Source organism: Phocoena sinus, chromosome X (genome assembly GCF_008692025.1).
Source record: "Phocoena sinus isolate mPhoSin1 chromosome X, mPhoSin1.pri, whole genome shotgun sequence".
In the NCBI taxonomy this organism is placed as follows: domain Eukaryota; kingdom Metazoa; phylum Chordata; class Mammalia; order Artiodactyla; family Phocoenidae; genus Phocoena; species Phocoena sinus.
Genome location: NC_045784.1, coordinates 22037864 through 22056929, shown reverse-complemented (window position 1 = coordinate 22056929; position 19066 = coordinate 22037864).

The window sequence follows — 19066 nt, the reverse complement described above, 5'->3', positions numbered from 1 at the left end:
CAGGGAACTAGATCCCGCATGCCGCAACTAAAATAGCTCACATGCCACAACGAAGATCCCGCAAGCGGCAACGAAGATCCCACAAGCGGCAACAAAGATCCCGCATGCCGCAAATAAGACCTGGCGCAGCCAAATAATTAAATTTTTTAAAAAAAGAAAGAAAAAGAAAAACGCCTACCTCAGGATGTGGTCTTGGCCTACCTTCCCAATTCCCTAGGCCATATGACCCATATGGTCAGATATCACCAAGGACCCCTGGATATAACCATTAAATTTCTCCCCTGAAAATAAAATCTCTGCTCCATTGTTCTTTGCATTCATCCTCTCCTTTTTGAGCTCTCAAAGTCTTCTATCCATAAAATCTTACTAGATCTCTTTTATACTCTTATATTGTTTCTTACTTGCCCAAATCCAGTTTATATGCCTAAACACTCCAAGCAATGAACACCTTATTTAAACACAGAAGCTATGTGGTAGGAAAAAATAGTGGATTTGACCATCAGATAACCTGATGCTCTGATACAGCTTCTACCACTAAGTGAAACACCCTAGGTTTTAATCTCCTTCAAAACTGAAATTTATGTTCTTAGGGGATGCATGCAAAAGTATTTAGGAATGAAGTTTTATTGGACCTTCAAGCTATTATCAAATGGTTCAGTCAAAAACATAGGTAGATAGGTAGGTAGGTAGGTAGATAGATAGATAGATATAACACTAATAAGGCAAAATGGAGATTGTTGGATCTAGAATCTAGATGTATGGGATATATAGGTGCTAATTGTACTAGTCTTTCAACTTCTCTGTATATATGAAAATGCTGATAAGGAAAACTGGGGCGGGGGCGGGCGGGGTAATGAAGCTGAAATAAAGTTAAACTCTTCTATTTCCAAATGCCGTGACTGCATTATCTAAATTATACCTCATCAACGACCCTCCCAAACTATCTCCCATCTGGATTTCTCCATTTGTACCAATGTCACCTCATTATCTTACAATTGAGGTCTGACACGCTGGAGTACTCTTTGATTCCTCTCTTTCCTTCTGGCCTCATGTTCACTAGTCTGAAGCCTACTGAATCTCCCTTTCAAACATCTTATATGTTTCACTAACTCTTCATTCCCACTGGCATCACCTTTAGTCTGCCCTGGTCTTTTTCAGCTTCCTACTTCCTGATTTGACTTCCCTATCAACTGTGCTAACACCAATTTTATCATGTCACTTCCATGTTCTATCTACTTCTTAAATGTTGTCTCCCACTATTCCTATATACAAGACCCAGACAAATAAGCCCATTCCTCATTACATTCTGTGTTTGTTCACACAGCTCTCCTACCTGAAATCACCTTTTCCTCCTTGTTGTAATTATTCAAGCTCTGTAAGCTGGCCCTTAGTGTGTATAATGTTGCTGTATACATAAACATCCTCTCATCTCCATCTCTAGCCTTGACCCTTATTATACCCAAAGATTTCCTAAGAATGTAACCTCCATGAGGGCAAAAACCTTGCCTGTCTTGGTCACTAATTTATCTCCAGCATATAATAAAGACAGAATATTATTCGGGGAATAAATTAATACTGTGTTCCCAGAAATGCTCATTTAGTTAATTTTACATTTTATGTTGTGATATTTCTCACATATGCACACACAATTCTTTCCCACCAAAAAAGAAAACCGAAATATTTTTAAAAGACTTTGTATTAGGGTTCTTCAGAGAAACAGGACCAAGAGGATACACAGAGATATATCAAAGGAGATTTACTATGAGGAATTGTCTCAAGCGATTATAGAGCACTGAGCTGAGACAGCTATCTGCTGGCTGAAAGCTGGAGGCCCAGGAAAGCTGGAGGCATATTTCCAGTCCAAACTTGAAGGCCTGACAACCAGGAGGGCTGATACCCAAGGGCAGGAGAAGATGATATCCCAGCTTGAGGAGAGAGGTCAAATTCGCCCTTCCTCCACCTTTTCGTTCTATTTAGGTCCTCAATGGATGGGATGACGCCCACTTGCACTGGTGAGGGAATCTTCTTTGCTCATTCTACCAATCCAAATCCTAGTATATTCTGGAAACACCCTCATGGACACACGCAGAGATAATGTTTTACTGGCTATCTGGGCATCCGTTAGCCGAATCAAGCTGACACATAAAATTAACCATCAGAGATCTCCACAATTGTCAGGAAAGCACAGGAAAGAGAAAGAATAACTGTCTGAGGTATGAGAGGTACTGTAGATCCTCTCCCCTAAAAAGCAAATTTTTGGGTAATGCGGCCAAAATGCACACAGATATATAAACACACAGTGTTTATATATGCATATGGAAAAAAAACATGGAAAAATTCCAACTGTTAGTGCCATAAAGACAAGGCCCAGGGGGTAATATCTGTTGATGACTATTACAGTGAACGTTATGTTTCCTCACCTTGACCCCCACATCTAACCTTCATTACTGAGTCTCTCAAAGGCCACCCTGTGTCAGCTCCCCCATGCCTGACTCTGGAACCAATCCCACTATGTGGAGGACAGGGGGCACCTAAGAGCGCCTAGTTGAGGACCCCACTGATTCAAAATCAAGATGTTCTCACTGTTGGCCGCACTCCTACCCTTGTTCCCACTTCCTAGAAAAATTTGTTCCTGTCTGCTCTCTCAGCTTTCCTAGCTCTTCATCTCATCTGGATTTCAGACATTAAAATGCTCAAAAGAAGTCTCTGTTTAATGGAAGAAAGCCAGGATCAAGGTGTGAAAAGCAAGCTTAATAACCCATCTCGGTGCCTGAAAGTCCTGGCCCTGAACATCAAAATTCCAGGAGCCCTTGACCTGGAAACTTTGACTAATTAAACAATGATATTCATGGGTCCGTTCTCCTGTGCCTTCTCTATCCTCTGTTACTAGATGTGTATGCGCGCGCACACACACGCGCACGCACACACACACACACACAGAATTTTCAGACCTCATATTCTGCCCGAGACTCAGGCTTATATCACTCTGTAGCTCGGTACAAAAACCAATACCCAGACCTGCCTTCATGGTTAGTCACTTGTTACTAACCACAGCTTCATCACCTCTCTCCCGGTGATCATACTCGCATCACATTCAATTAAATCCCCTTCCTTCCATTCCCCCACCTCAAAGTACTTTTATTGGATGTCTCCCCTTCTACCTTTTATTGGGAGGAAAATTGAAAATCATCCTGTGAAACAGAATTTCTGCCTTAGTCCTAGAAACATAATTCAAAATATTGGTTCTAGGTTGAATTAATGTCATTTATACACAATAAGTTTCTGCATGCTCCTTTTTGTTCCAACTGCCAGGAGAGCCAATTCTGCTTAGGGAAATATTTCATCCGCATGAATTATGTGTGGGCATTGGGCTGTCAAAAAAAGATATTATCAAATACATTGTTTCCTCTGGAGCCTTCGCTTTGAGAAACGTTAGAAATAGACTTTCTCCCATGCATTATAATCTGCTCATTTCTTGTGCCTGACATTATTTACTTCTCCTGATTTCTTCAGTCAGATTCTGTTTTAACCTTCCGTGTCCTACCTTTCATGGTGCTCAAATCTGTAAACTCCATCAAGTAGATGGAGTGTAAATATTAAATTCAGGATATCATGTTAACCTGAAAGGTTAACAAACTGAAAGGTTATTTTAATTACAGATTCATCATTGCAGCTAGATTAAGAGACCGAGGTAAAGTTAAATATGTGAAAGCAACATCAACCCCAAACTGCCTATTACAAAAGAATGTATAGGCCACAAAGAATGTGTGTGTCATGTCACAGTGAAATTGCCTTGGGGAAAATTAACGGTGAGTAATTCAGAATAAATGTAGTCAGAAATGCATTTAAAATGTTTCCGTAAAATTTCAATTATGTCTCAATCAGAATGCCTTCCGTAAACTCCTGAGGCTCTTGAAAAATAACTCAGACCAGCATGAGTTCAATAGCAAATTTTAAAACAGTTTGTGTTAGCTTCATTTTAAATTCAGCTAGACAAAGAAATGGAAAATTCATATAAATTTAAAGAAAAAATAATCAAGGCACAATTTAGTACTAACCATGACACTTTTCTGCAGTCAATAGCACTGGTGATATCTGTATTATGCTTTCAATCCAAAGCCTAAAAATTGTCATGATCATTAGAAGCTAGCTATTTCTATAGTGAGTACACTTGCAGCTACTTGAAAGACAGAACTCATACACTGCTTCATGTAAAATATAATTCACGATGGGAAGATGGTTTCAGCAAACCCAGCCACTTAAATTTCTGCATTCTTTCCCAACCTTTCAAAATATTTACCACCCACTACGCGACCCGATTTCTTCTTTAGTGTTTACTTTTAGACGTATCAGTGTTTTAAAGTAGGTGATCTTTTTTTTTTTTTTTTTTTTTTTTTTTTTATGAGTTACGCGGGCCTCTCACTGTTGTGGCCTCTCCCGTTGCGGAGGACAGGCTCCGGACGCGCAGGCTCAGCGGCCATGGCTCACGGGCCCAGCCGCTCCGCGGCATGTGGGATCTTCCCAGACCGGGGCACGAACCCGTGTCCCCTGCATCGGCAGGCGGACTCCCAACCACTGCGCCACCAGGGAAGCCCTAGGTGATCTTTTTAAAGGAGAAAAAGAAGACTAGAGAAGGACAGCAAGCTGTCTAAGCTTGCCCTTAAATCATGTGAAATAGGAACAGAACCAAGATGCAAGAGTTTTAGAATAGCTGGCTTTATCTGCGTTACCCCTAGAGAACACTTCAGAAAAGTGGGGGAGGGGCTTCCCTGGTGGTGCAGTAGTTAAGAATCCTCCTGCCAATGCAGGGGACACGGGTTCGAGCCCTGGTCCAGGAAGATCACACATGCCACGGAGCAACTAAGCCCATGTGCCACAACTACTGAGCCTGCGCTCTAGAGCCCGTGAGCCACAACTACTGAGCCCGAGTGCCAAAACTACTGAAGCCTACGTGCCTAGAGCCTGTGCTCCACAACAAGAGAAGCCACTGCAATGGGAAGCCCGCTCACTGCAACGAAGAGTAGCCCCCGCTCGCCACAACTAGAGAAAGCCCGCACGCAGCAACGAAAACCCAACTTAGCCAAAAATAATAATTAATTCATTAATTAATTAAAAAAATAAAAGAAAAGTGGGGGAAGTGGGGTCTCTGCTAAGCCTTTCAAGTGCACCTCTCCTAGAGGTGACGATGTCATGGGAATGCACAGGCTTGTTTGGAGTCCAAAGGGGTCTTGTGACATGTCAAATTATTAAAGAAATATCCTTTATTTCCAAACTAAATGAGACATTTAAGAGTAGATCTATTTTTCTTAATGTATATTGAAGTTGTTTACATTGTCTTTATATTTACTGAAGTTGCTCTTCTTATAGTTCAAAGGCTCATACAGTTCTCTAAGTCACATTACAAAGAAGCAATAGTCCTCTCCTCCCACTACATTTCACAGGCCATAGAAACAAGCACTTTCGACAACTGTAGCTGGGTTTTGTAAAAAAAAAAAATTAACTCCATAAGCCTAAATAACATGCTTATTTTGCTACTTCTAGATACTTTCTTCATTTTACAAGTTATTTACTGATATCCCCCTATGCAAACTGAGGATTTGCACCCTACCTCCTCCAAGATGTAAATCACACTTAACACTTCTACAGCATAATTTTGGTTGTAACAATAATCAGTATTTGCATGACTTGTAAGTGATTTTCATAGCTGAATTATAGACTGCATTACGGTTACTTTTCCTTTCTTGCACAACTTTGTTTCTCCATGGAGTTAAATGGATTGCTCCTTTTCTTAGTTTTCTACATACTAATTATCAATTTACCCCCAAAACTCTCCCTTAGCTGTGTAAAATTCCTCTCAATATGGTCAATCACTTTAGCTACCTATCAGTTTCTTTTATTTGGAGACATAGCTCTAGAAGCTTCTAAGCGCCCCAATCTGGACTGGATTCTCTCTAGGCATACTGCATGTCTGTGTCCCTGGGGTTCTCTTCAGCTCTCTCATGTTGGATCTCACATATAGTCCACATTCTATGTCTATTCCCTTATACTGTGAAGTCCTGTCTCCCAACTTTCTGAGAAAGTCTGCATGAGAAGGAAATACGAGGCCCAGGCTGTCTGAACATACTTTTATAATGAACTCACATTTAATTGACTGCTTGGTGTATTTTAGGCTTACACTCCGTTTCCCTCTGTACACCTAAAAGGAACAGGTATTGCCAGATATCTCTCCATCAAAGATGGGTTTATTCGGCATCAGCAGAGAATAGCAATTTGGAGTCTGCAACTAAGGCGAGCCACACCCAAGTCCCTACATAGCAAAGGCAGGAGGATGCTTCTATGGAGAGGAAAACGGAGTTGGGAGGGCGCTAGTAAACAAAGAGTCCAGGACTTTTCATTGGCTGAGTCCTTGCCAGGAAAGGAGTCTTTCTTCTTTCCACTGGGCTCTACTACACTTGCAGGGCCTGAGAGCTCCCCCTTCTGGTCTCCAATCTCTATTTAATTGATGTTTCTGTTTATTAATTTTTTTTACACCTCTAAAGTTTGAAGGTATGACTTCTACCTTCCAGTACTGCTGCTGAAAACTGAGGAAATTATGGTTACTGATTCTTTGTAAGTAATTTGCTTTTATCTCTTTCTTTACTTTTAGAATTCTCTTTTGTCTCTCGTGTTCTGAAACGTTCTTCCATGTGAATCTAATTTCAACCATTGACCTAAGTACTACGTGAGCTCTTTCAAATTAGGAACTTATGCCCTGAGACATATTTTTGAGTTACTTATCTAACGAATATTTTCTCTGCTATTCTCCATTTTCTCTTTCTGAACTTTTATTACTTGGATAATGGACATCCTAGACTGGACATGAAATTTTCTTATCTCTTCATCTCCCAAATTCCATCACTTAATCTTTTTGGCCTCCTTTCCCAAAGATTTCCTCAACTTTAATCTTGGAATCCTTCTATTTATATGTCAACAATTATTGTTTAATTACAACGTGTCAGACACTATTCTAATTGCTAGAGATACAGTAGTTGAAGAAAGCAGATGCAAAAATTCCTGCCTGTGGAGCTGACAATCTGTTGTTTTTATATTCTATTATCTTAGACAAACAGAATAAGTAAGATGTACAGGATATTAGACAAACAATAAACAAGATAAGTAAAGTAGCTTTTGTTTTCTTCCCTCTTTTACATGTGAGGAAATTAAGGCACAGGGAGATTAAAAAGGATGCTAAATTGAAGAATAAAGCAAGAAAATGGCACAAAACCAGACATATAGATCAGTGAAACAGAACAGAGAGCCTGGAAGTAAATCCACACACCTACAGTCAATTAATCTTCAACCAAGGAGGCAAGAATATACAATGGAGAAAAGACAGTCTCCTCAGCAAGTGGTGTTGGGAAAGCTGGACAGATACATGTAAATCAATGAAGTTAGAACACTCCCACACACCGTATACAAAAATAAACTCAAAATGGCTTAAATACCTAAATGTAAGACATGACACAGGAACCTGCTTCAAGATGGCGGAGCAGTAAGACGTGGAGATCACCTTCCTCCCCACAAATACATTACAAATCCATCTACATGTGGAACAACTCCTATAGAAAACCTACTGAACACTGGCAGAAGACCTCAGACTTCCCAAAAGGCAAGAAAATCCCCAGAGACCGGGGTAGGGCAAGTGCTCATGGAACATTCTCCAGGATAGATCATATCTTGGGTCACAAATCAAGCCTTGGTAAACTTAAGAAAATTGAAATCGTATCAAGTATCTTTTCTAACCACAACGCTATGAGACTAGATACCAATTACAGGAAAAAAAGGTGTAAAAAATACAAACACATGGAGGATAAATAATATGCTACTAAATACCCAATAGAACACTGGAGAAATCAAAGAGGAAATCAAAAAATACCTAGAAACAAATGACAATGAAAACACGATGACCCAAAACCTGTGGGATGCAGCAAAAGCAGTTCTAAGAGGGAAGTTTATAGCAATACAATCCAACCTCAAGAAACAAGAAAAATCTCAAATAAATAACCTAATCTTACACCTAAAGCAATTAGAGAAAGAAGAAGAACAACAAAAAAAAAAAAACCACAAAGTTAGCAGAAGGAAAGAAATCATAAAGATTAGATCAGAAATAAATGAAAAAGAAATGAAGGAAACGATAGCAAAGATCAATAAAACTAAAAGCTGGTTCTTTGAGAAGATAAACAAAATTTATAAACCATTAGCCAGACTCATCAAGGAAAAAAGGGAGAAGCCTCAAATCAACAGAATTAGAAATGAAAAAGGAGAACAACTGACACTGCAGAAATACAAACGATCATGAGAGATTACTACAAGCAACTCTATGCCAATAAAATGGACAACCTGGAAGAAATAGACAAATTCTTAGAAATGCACAACCTTGCAAGACTGAACCAGGAAGAAATAGAAAATATGAACAGACCAATCACAAGCACTGAAATTGAAACTGTGATTAAAAATCTTCCAACAAACAGAAGTCCAGGACCAGATGGCTTCACAGGTGAATTCTATCAAACATTTAGAGAAGAGCTACCACCTATCCTTCTCAAACTCTTCCAAAATACAGCAGAGGGAGGAACACTCCCAAACTTGTTCTACGAGGCCACCATCACCCTGATATCAAAACCAGACACAAATATCACAAAAAAACTACAAGCCAATATCACTGATGAACATAGGTGCAAAAATCCCCAACAAAATACTAGCAAACAGAATCCAACAGCACATTAAAAGGATCATACACCATGGTCAAGTGGGGTTTATCCCAGGAATGCAAGGATTCTTCAATTTACGTAAATCAATCAATGTGATACACCATATTAACAAACTGAAGGATAAAAAACATCTGAAAATCTCAATAGATGCAGAAAAAGATTTCAACAAAATTCAACGCTCATTTGTGATAAAAACTCTCCAGAAAGTAGGCTTGCAGGGAACCTACCTCAACATAATAAAGGCCATATATGACAAACCCACAGGCAACATCGTCCTCAATGGTGAAAAACTGAAACCATTTCCACTAAGATCAGGAACAAGACAAGGTTGTCCACTCTCACCACTATTATTCAACATAGTCCATCAATAGATGAATGGGTAAAGAAGATGTGGTATGAGTGTGTGTGTGTGTGTGTGTGTGTGTGTGTGTGTGTGTGTGTGTGTGTAAATAAAATGGAATATTACTCAGCCATAAAAAATGAAATATTGCCATTTGCAGCAACATGGATGGGCCTAGAAATTATCACACTAAGTGAAGGAAGTCAGGCAGAGAAAGACAGATACTGTGTATCACTTATATGTGGAATCTAAAAAAATAATACAAATCAACTTATTTACAGAACAGAAACAAACTCACAGACATAGAAAACAAATTTATGGTTACCAAAGGGGAAAGGGGAGGGGGAGGGATAAATTAGGAGTTTGGGATTAACATATACACACTACTATATATAAAATAAACAAAAAGGACCTACTGTATAGCACAGGGAAGTATATTCCATATGTCGTTGTAACAACCTATAATGGTTAAGAATCTGAAGTTATACACCTGAAACTAACACAAGAATGTAAATCAACTATAGTTTAATAAATAATAAAAAATAATAAAGCAAGAAGAAAGGAAAATAAGGATTGGGAAAGGTTGAAATTTTAGGTCTGTTGGTCAGGAATGGTCTCCCTGAAAAGGTAAAATTTGGTTAAGTATCTTCAGAAAGTGAGGGAACAAGGCTTACACGTCTCTGGCGGAGGGGCATTCCAAGGAGAGAAAAGAGACAGAGTCAATGCCACAAGGAAGAAATGGTCCCCATGTCTGAGGAAGAGCAAGGACTCCAGTGTGAATGGAGTGGAATGAGTGAGGGGCAGATAAGGTTAGAGAGGAAATTCTGGAGCAGGCGAGTTGGGTAGATCGTGTAGAGCCCTGTAGATCTAAGAACTTGGACTGTTACTCCCAGGTATATGAGAAGTCATTTTCTCAGGATCAGTCTGGTTGCTCTGTTGAGAATAAACTCTAAGTTTCCCTTCTGGTAATGGTGCACTAGACAGTTTAGCAACACCCCCCACCCCCAGGCCCTCTGTTTTACCTCCCCTGAAAATAAATCCTCAAAATTATATCAGGTTAGAAGAGGGAATGTGGGAATCTAATTGCTTCTCAAACACAACTGCATCCAAACCTCCAATTTTCAACCTCTCCTGCACCCTTCACTTTCAGAGATGGCACCATTCCAGGAGACCTTTTGGAGTCCCCAGGTGTAAATCTGTTTCTCAACCTCCCCCTCTGTCAAGTAAGGATTCCACTCAGCTCTCAGACCAACTAAGTCAGTTACGAAGCATCCTGCTTTCCAGCTGCCAACATTTTGTTGTATTCATCTTCTAGGCTATTCTCTTTGTCCTTGTGGTTTCATCTTACTTTTAGCTCTTTACTCTCATTTTTAGGGATGTCAGGGGGACAAAAAAATAAAGACATGTTCACTCTGCCATTTTAAACAAAAGTTGAAATATAGCAATTCTGCACTTTAAAAAATGTTTCAGGGCTTCCCTGGTGGCGCAGTGGTTAAGAATCTGCCTGCCGGGCTTCCCTGGTGGCGCAGTGGTTGAGAGTCCGCCTGCCGATGCAGGGGACACGGGTTCGTGCCCCGGTCTGGGAAGATCCCACATGCCGCGGAGCGGCTGGGCCCGTGAGCCATGGCCGCTGAGCCTGCGCGTCCGGAGCCTGTCCTCCGCAACGGGAGAGGCCCGCGTAACGCATAAAAAAAAAAAAAAAAAAAAAAAAAAAGAATCTGCCTGCCAATGCAGGGGACACGGGTTTGAGCCCTGGTCCGGGAAGATCTCACATGCAGCGGAGCAACTAAGCCCGTGCACAACTCCTGAGCCTGCGCTCTAGAGCCCACGAGCCACAACTACTGAAGCCTGCGCACCTAGAGCCCGTGCTCCGCAACAAGAGAGGCCGCCGCAATGAGAAACCCGCGCACCGCAACGAAGAGTAGCCCCCGTTTGGCGCAACTAGAGAAAAGCCCATGCGCAGAAACGAACACCCAACACAGCCAAAAATAAATAAATAAATTTATTAAAAAAAAAAAAAAAGAAAGAAATTGCCACAGCCGCTCCAGCCTTCCGCAACCACTTCCTTGGTCAGTCATCAGCCATCAACATCGAGGCAGCACCCTCCACCAGCAAAAAGATTACGAAGGCCCAGATGATGCTTGGCATTTTTTAGCAATAAAGTATTTTTAAATTAAGGTATGTATATTTTTTAGACATAATGCTATTGCACACTTTAAAGACTACAGTTTAGTGTAAACATAACTTTTATATGCACTGGGAAACCAAAATTTCGCGTGACTCACTTTATTGCCATATTCGCTTTATTGCAGGTGGTCGGGACCGAACCTGCGGTATCTTTGAGGTGTGCCTATACTGTACTCACGTGCCTGGATTTCACTAACGCTCCCTCAGCGTCCTGCCAGTTTCCACCCATTGCCTAGTTCCAAAGCCATTCCCATGTTTAAGTTTTTGTTATGGGAGCACCCTACTTCCAGATATCAAAATCTATACTATTTATCTATTGTTATGTAAAAAACTTAGGAGTTTAAAACAATAAACTTTATTATCTTAACCAGTTTCTGTGGGTCAGAAATCTGGGTGCAGCTTAGCTAGGTGGTTCTAGCTCAAGGTCTTTCAATTAGGATGTTGGCCAAGGCTGCTGTCATCAGGAGACTTGACTAGGGCTGGAAGATGTACTTCCAAAGTTCCTCATTCACGCCCCTGATGGCTTAAGTATCCTCATTATATGAGGGCTGGCTTCCCCAGAGCTAGTGATCCAGGAGAAAGGGCAAGGCAGAAGTTAACATGTTGTCTATGACCTAGCTTTAGAAGTCACACTTGGCCATTTCTACAATATTCTCTTGGATACACACAGATCAACCTAATTCAGTGTGGAGATAAGAATCCATTAAGGGCCATCTCAGAGGCTGGCCACCATACTGTAGTCCTCAGTTCATTTATGCCTTATAGCAACTTTAAAGAATAGTTAAATATAGGTCTATATTTCTTTATCCCCAATTGCAAAATCCATCAGGCCCTGAAAACAAATTTTTTCCTCATAACTCTATTGCCGGACAAACTTTACCTCACCTGCATTCATCTGCCAGCAAAACCACATGTAAACGGATAAGAGGCTAATTACAGTCTCTACTTATCCCACATGGTGCAAACATTTCTACATTTTACTGTATAAATGCATTTGATTTAGGTGGTGTGATCCCAAACTCTCCTGGAGTGTTAGGTAATATAAAATATCTGAACCATATTACTTTTCTAAACTCTAAAAAAATTATGAAGTCTAAAAGATATCTGGCTCCAATGGTTTGGGATAAAGTTTAACTTAATAGAAAGGAATGCTCATCTGTTTGGCTTTACTATTGAGTTTATGAAAACTCTTCTGATGCTAGAGGCTATACGTAACTTGTTATAATTCTCCTGGAGACATCAACACACAAATGCAGGGAAAGTGTCCAAGAAGAAACAACTCATCTCCTAATTGGTAGCTGAAAAAACTACACCTTGGAAATAGGAACCAACACCCTCCCGCTCTCTACTCTCTCTTTCCATCACCATTGTCTATAGTCCTGTTTCTTTCTGCGGTTTTCTTTCTCTTTCACCTACACAGTTTTGTTCCTCTATGTCACCTGCCATTCTTTCCTTGACGTTTCCAAAACACAATAATTACTCCCCCTGAAAGTGTTAACAAAATAAAACAAAATGTATGTGTAGCACCAATGACTAGCACACGTGCATATCTGACTGCCTGATCCATAGCAAAGGATTCATATTAAGTGACAGCTTCTCACTTGAACCACCCAAGTTCCTCCACTTCTATGCCTGAGGGCTTATCCAGTGATGGAGCTTGGGCAGCCTGGCAGCACCAGGGATTTAACATCTTCAACCAGTGAGGAATAGGGTGGATAAACCTTCTAGCTTCCCCAACACCTAGTAGAGCCATCTCTTTTTTCTCACTTACTCCAAGTCAGCTGCAGGTCCAGGCAACTCCTCAGGGCAGCTGTCCCCCACGAAGTGACCTCCATCACACCTCCACATAACACGTGCCTCCACAGTCACCAACTATACCTTCCCAGGTGTAGTTGAGTTCTGCGCCAACAAGCAACACTTTAACGCTCCCACAAAGTGACGGACATCCCTGCTGCTCACGTTTTATTAGCCAAAGCATGTCATGTGGCCACACCTAACTTCAAGGTTACGAGAGATGGAATCCTGCCATGCTCCCCACAGGAGAGGGGAATGAGATGTTGGGGAACAGAAGCAATGCCAGCCACGTGTACTGTGAGCCCCCCTTTGCCAATTGCTTTTTTTCTCCACGTGCTTTTGAGATTTGTCCACGTTAGTACACGTAGGTCAAAGTTAGTCCATTCTCGTTGTCCGGTATTGTACAACAATGACTCTATCATAATCTATTTTTTCTACTGATGGTTATTCCATTTAGGTTATTTCCAGTTTTCTGTTCAAACAAACAGTACTGCTATGAATATTTTATATGTGTAACACAGATTTTTCTAGGTTGCTGTTCTAATTTAAATGCTATTTTATGAGGTGGCCATGCTGAGTTGTAGGGAGGGGTCAAGAAAAGCCTGAACCACTTGGTATACAGGCTTATCATGGAAAGCTCAGAGCTGTATAGAAATCTAAGCCGACACCACCTATACTGTCTATTCATGTTTGTTCTAAAGAAATAAAATGATATTATTTTCAGAGTGCTTTCCTTTCTTCACTGAACGTAACAGAACAAAAAGCCAAGGTTGTTGACAACGCATCATTTAGCTAACAAATGCCAAAATCAGATAGTCTAGTAATTTTCTGCAACCTATTCAAACTCTATTGAAAATTACGAGAGCAATTGCAATTTAATATTACTAATAGAAGACACACCTTTGAAGCCTTCTGCAAATATCAAGATGAGTGAAGTGCTTGACAAGACAAAGAAGATGAATCGACTACAATGCTTTCTACCTGAGAGTGAAAGAACCCAGTGATAATGCCATAAAACATTTCCCTAGAACAAAATGTGCTAGGGGAAAAATTGATGAGATGGAAGGAAGGGGAAAAAATTCCTCTCTCTAAAAGTCGAGGACAGGGACAAAATAATAATAAAAATTCAACTGAGTGAGACTAACTTTGTAACAACTACCAAACAGGAAGGTCAGCAACGTAATTGCTTATGTATAGCTGGACCTAATGTTAGAACTGGGAGATTTTTCATAGCGCTTTCCATTCAAGGTGAGTGCAATGACTTATCTCTAAGTCATTTTTACTAAATGGCACCTCCTGCTTTGTATTTTGCTTTCTCCTTATGTTTGTCTGAGCTATCATTCCTTACATCTTTTTAAGAATCACGGGTAAAGTTCCTTTCACACATCGCTAAAATCTCACTCTTTAACATGTATACAAAATGCCAGTTAACTCCAACCACCTAAAATTCTAAAAGAGCTTCACTGAAGAAATTATTTGTTTTTCCCAGTCATGGTTCATAAATGATCAGATTACCACTGGAAGCCATGCAAGTGTTCATTATTCTCATAACTGATCCTGGAGCGAAGTCAAAAGATGATTTGTCTAAACATGGACTTTACAGACTCCTGGGGCACTGACAGCTCGTTGAAGAAAAGCCTGGCTGACAATGTCATCTCATTACTTTCGAGGAGCAGTGTTTGTGACCACCATTTAAGAAGAAAATCATAGGCAGATAAAAGAAAGGGGAAAAAAACGCCAAAATTTTTGGATTATTGCTCACAGATTCCTCCCTAACACTAGCAGGACAGGGCCAAGAGTATCCATGGAGGTTCACTTATCACATGTCTCTGTAACAACCTGGAAACCCAGATTTGATGTAGAATTGTAGGTGCCCTTTAGCAAGAACATGGCCCCATGGAAAGCCTGTGGCCTGCCCCCTTCTCTTCTCCCCCCCCCCCCGACCTCTCCCCACTCCCTGTGGCAAATTTGCACACGCGTGTGTGGACACCCTAGTCTGCATCCCAGGTCTTCCCCAAGTCCCCATAGCCACCCTTTGGCTGCTCTCTGGGTCTGTGTGTTCATGCTGGTTTCATCATCTGCCCTCAAGAGGACAGACTTGGGGAAAATGACCATGCAGGCCCTCAGTGCAAGTGTAAGCATGGGGCCCTTTAAACAGGCACGCAACACGGAGTGTAGGTCCTGAGTAGGCGTGCTCCCCTGGGCCCACAGACTCCTCTTCCCATAGACAGGGCACAGCTGGAAGAGGACCAGAGTAGAGCCCTCTAGATTACAGGCCCAGTTTAGGGGCCCCTCTTAGCAAGACTAAAGCCAGTCCTGATTAGTGAAACTGATTTCTTTTCTTTTAAGGAAATTGGCTACCAAGAAAGGACTACATATACAAAATCAACTTTGCCACAGCTTCCTTCAGGGTGATGGCCTGCATGGGGTGGAAAAGTTAGAGCAGGTGATAAAAGATTTCTAAGAGGGGTGTTTGAAAAGACAGAGATGGATCATGTGAAATTTCAAAGGGGATGATGGGATAAAAGAAAACTCTCAAATCTAAAGGAAGAAACAGAATGAGGGTGGGAGGACTCCTTCATATCATGTACTTCTTTTCATTATACCTCCTCTCCTCATTAATTCATTTCACTCATAACGAAGTCTTTAAAAAGACCTGCTGTGTGGTAGCACTTAGACAATGACAAGAAGGGGACAAAGAGAATGTCAATATAAGAGTTCCCATCTTCAGCAATTTTGGAACCTGCTTGAGAAAGCCAGACACTTAAATGCAAAAGCAATAGAGCAGAGTGAAGTAGTTTGTGCTCAAGGACTAAAACACAGAGAGCACGAATTCAGCAAAGGTAGAGCGTGCCAGTGTGAAGTGGCCAGGAAAAGGCTGCTTCAGTTCCAGGGCAGTCTTGTCAGAATTAATAAGATTTTATGGTTTCTGGGGAAAAAAATCTTTGTTTCTCAAGAGCAATTTCTCAGTGTTCACTTTCTAGTTCTACTCCAAGTCATTTCTATTAAAATAAAAATAAGTCAGACAGACAATCTAACTAGGCAAAGATAGAACCGAGTATCAGGAACTCTACCCATCTCCTCCAGAGGGTTACATTCGTAACATGAGGAATATTAATATTGACATGTACTTAATACATTACGCATGAATGTTTAACCGTCACGATAGAGGGGATACAAGGTAAGAACTGTTGACGTTAGATACAGGTTAAGCGTCACTTATTGCAGAACACAAAAGGTCATTTCTTTGGTTGTGTGACTCACCTAGAAACTCACTACTAATAGGTTGTGTATTTAACCTGAAATTTCAAAGGTCTTTGAGAATGAGAGAAGTGGGGGGAAAGGTTTGATGGAAGTGACTCCAGACTCCAGTTATCATGGAAGGAAGGTGGCACTCTAGGTGGTAAAACTGAAAACTTTAGGGTTCGGATTAGGGACTGTGAGGGGAAAACACACTCCTGTGTGTCTCCCCTACTCTCAATCTTCTAGCATAACACTACTTCACTTCTGACACACGTGGGTTTTTCCACATATCAAGCAATTCTTCCACACCAGCTGGCTGTCCAACAATTTAACTCAATTCTGACATTCTACCTGGAGAGAGCAACAAACACCACAGGTTAAGTGTTCAGTCCTAGAAGACCACCTACCACCGCTTCAGATGCCAATTTCAAGCCCTGATTGTTATCTGTGTTACCGAGTCCAAGCTCGCTCTGCTCACCGCACCACAGGCCAGTAAACTGGAGACGAGGTGCTGAGGCAAGGAAGACGACTTTATTTGCAAAGCCGGCAGACCAAGAAGATGGCGGACTAGGGTCCCCATAAAAACATCTTATTGGGGTCCGGATGCCAGTTTCTTTTATAGAATCAGAGAGGGAAGTAAAGTAAAAAGGCAGAATAGAGAGGGAGAGGCGGGGAGGAAGTAAAGTGAAAAGGGCCAACAGTCTTGCAAAACATCTCCTGGAATGGCCAGCCTCGTGAAGGGGATGTGTTCATTTCTTCTTTCTTGCAGCCATTCACAGGTGGTAGGGTTCCCTGAGGCAGGCCATTATGTATGATTATAATAACAAAAGCAATGAAAAGCAAAGGCTAAAGTCAAAGAAACAGATCCAACATGGAGTCAAAACTGGCTCTTTCCTGTTACACCTGTACTTCCGACCAACTGGCTATAAATCAGAGGTAGCCCTGACTCCCTCTTTGGGTTAGGTTAATCTGCTACGGCGGCTGTCAGAATTCAGAAAAATAGTCTATGTATTAGCTTACTGGTTTATTACAAAGGATTCGAACAGCCAGATGAAGAGATATATAGGGTGAGGTTTGGAAAGGTCCGGAGAACAGGAGCTTCTTTTTGTCCCCATGGACGCTGGGGTGCACCACCCGCCCAGCAGAGGGGTGCATTCTTGTTCACCAACCTAGAAGCTCTCCGAACCCCACCCTTTTGGGTTTTACTGAGGCTTCATTACATAGGCATGATTGATTAAATCACTGGTCACTGATAATTGATTCAACTTCCAGCCTCTCTCCCCTCCCAGGAGATCAGAGGGTGGGGGTGAAAGTTCCAACCCTCTACCACACACGCAACCAGCCTCCCGCCCTTTCCCAAAGTTAGCTCATTAACATAAATTCAGGTGTGGCTGAAAGGGGCTCGTTATAAATAACAAGATACCCTTTTCCCCTTTATCATTCTGAGACTATTTCAGGAATTGGAGCTATTTGAGGACAAAAGACCAAATGTTATAACAAAAGACTCTCCCAATGCTCTTATGGCTTAGGAAATCACAAGGGATTTAGGAGCCTTGAGCCAGGAACAGAGATGAAGATCAAATATATATTCCTTCTTATAAATCACAATATCACAGGGACCAATGGATTCATCAAGAATAGAGTACAGAGAGAAAGTGACACAAGTTTTGCCTTATCACAAAGTAAAATGGAGACTAAGAGTGATGGGCAAACAAGGGCAAATGGCCAAGCACCACCTACACCAGAGAAGTTGAAGCAGTGTCCTTCGGGAACAACCTAGAGAAAGGATCATTAGCAGATGTACAGGTGGCCCGTTGCCCATTCATCCTAGGGCAGCCCACAGAGAACTAACAGGGCTGGATGTCAGATTCTGAGCCTGGTTACAGAAGCACCAGCCCCTGGCTAAGAGTAATCAGAGGCCAGGATTTAATAGCAATATGACTTACCAAAACCTTGCCTCCAACTCTATCCTGTCAGCTCAACATTAACGATTGGAAGAAGCCCCAGGATCTTTACTAGCTGGGTCAGGGTGTTGGGATCTAAGTCTCTGATTGCAGTTAAATGACAGCAAACAGCAACAGGATTCACTATATCAACCATCACAGCTGTGGAAGCAACTGTCACTCTTCTTATACGGGTGGGGATAAGGGATGGCAGGAATCTAAGCCAGCTTCGCAACTGACCTGGGTCATAACTATTTTCCATAGATGTTTGCAGACCATCCCTTTTTGTGGAAGGCCAACTCGCAGGGCATAAAGGTTGGATAAATTAACCCCTACCTTAAGGAAGATTATTTCCGTAAAAACCACTCAAGGAACAAGATTTTGAATTTATCTCAAGAAAAACAAATGAAGAATATATTTGGGTAAAGTCAAAACAGAAAGCGACTCTAGTAGGTTTAATCAACCATGCTAATTCTTCAGCCCTCCCTGTGTCCACACTCTTTGCCTGCCATGTGACTTGGCAGTTCCTCCCTTTAGGAAGTGGAGAATATTTCCCTGCCATTTATTGCTAGGTTCAGCCATCTGACTGTTTTGACGTTAGGATGTTTGCAGATGTGACACAAGCAGACACTTGTAAAATTGCCTGGGAAGTAGGTCTGCTCTCAAATTTCTGCATTGCCAAGAGAAGGATGTTGGGGAGGAAAAACCTTCCCTTCTTTCCGTCTAGGGTCTTTGGCTGGTCTAATAATTAAATTGAAATATAACAGATTAACAGGAGAAAAACAAATTTTGTATGTATGGGAGCCCCA